The sequence below is a fragment of the Spinacia oleracea genome, chromosome 1 (assembly GCF_020520425.1).
Source record: "Spinacia oleracea cultivar Varoflay chromosome 1, BTI_SOV_V1, whole genome shotgun sequence".
NCBI lineage: Eukaryota > Viridiplantae > Streptophyta > Magnoliopsida > Caryophyllales > Amaranthaceae > Spinacia > Spinacia oleracea.
The window spans coordinates 52,281,673-52,283,310 of NC_079487.1; positions in this window are offsets into that span (position 1 = coordinate 52,281,673).

Below are 1,638 nucleotides of genomic sequence, written 5' to 3' on the forward strand. Positions count from 1 at the left end.
AAATCAAAGGATGGTTTCCCTTTTCCAAAAATCAAAGGATAGTTTCCCTTTTCCAAAAATCAAAGGATGGTTTCCCTTTTCAAAAATTAAAGGATTGGTTTTCCGTTTTTCCAAAAAAGAGCGATGTGCTGGATTTTCCTTCGTTTTACGTCCTATAAAAACAAGGGGGTTTTCTCGTTTAGCTAACCCTAAAAATGAGAATCTTTAAAACGTTTTACCTAGTGATTGGGCTTGGCCAGGCCAGGTTACACTTTATAGCTTTGATTCCGATAACATCTTTAGATACTTCCAATGACAAAGTGAGGGAGTTTCTATACTATCAGTTAACAAATTCCACTGACGCGTGAGGAATGTGTTAACACTTCAAGTGATGACCCTTAAGTCAAATGTTATCACTCGGGGGCTCGTGAGACCCTCGCAAAACAGATCACATACACCATGGCTTGTATGACGCACTCCGTCTAGTACTTTGACCATCGTCTCATCTCGAGACTCAGTCAAAGTAGGGGCTAACTGTAGACACCTACTTTTGTCCCCATTCCCGAAAGGGAAGGTTCGATGATGAGAACATAAATCTCCACTTGGCAACGCATCTCCTATAAAATAACGAATCTCAATCACCCTTTCATTTCAGCCAAATCTACTATTCATAGAAACCTTCTAAGAATAGTAACTGCCGTAAAAGGTAGTTGTTAAAAGTGGCAAAGTCATAAAAGATAGAAACCTGTCAGAATTAGGTGTTGCACTCCAACATAAATCCTAAAAGAGATAGAATTTGCATTCTTGATATAATTCGAAAATAAGAGTTACGTATTAATTAAATTCCTAACGAACCTAGAGTTTGTAATGGGCCCAGACGCATTCCGTCATAAGTTAATACGCACTAAAAGACTCGGATAAATCTCAAAAGCTCCGTGTTCTAAGAGTCCAAATCTGACAAAGAACTCGGCCCAGATCCCATTTTCAACGCCTGGATCTGGGCGCCGAAATCTTCGGTAGACACCTACTTTTGTCCCTATTCCCGAAAGGGAAGGTTCGATGATGAAAACGTAAATCTCCACTTGACAACGCATCTCCTATAAAATAACGATTCTCTATTCCCCTTTTCATTTCACCCAAAACCTGCTATTTATGGAAACCTGCTAAAACTAGTAACTGCCGTAATGGGTAGTTGTTAAAAGTGGGAAGTCATAAAAGATAGAAACCTGTCAGAATTAGGTGTTGCACTCCAACATAAATCCTAAATGAGATAGAAATTGCGAGAGAATCCTATTCCTAATATGATTCGAAAGTAAGAGTTACATATTAATTAAAATCCTAACGAGCCTAGAGTTCGTAACGGGCCCAGATGCATCCCGTCACAAGGTTAATACGCACTAAAAGACTCAATTAAATCTCAAATACTCCGGATTCTAGGAATCCGAATCTGACTAAGAAAAACAGCCCAGATCCTATTTTCAACGCCTGGCTCTGGGCCCCGAAATCTTCGGCGCCCAGACCTGGGCGCTGAAAGTACCTGGTACGTGTTTTTTCCTAATTCCTCGTGGATTAGAGTTCCACAATTCTATCTTTCCACGAACTCTTTTTTCTATAAATAGGGCCTTAAGTTCGACGTGAAAAAGACAACAACACACAATT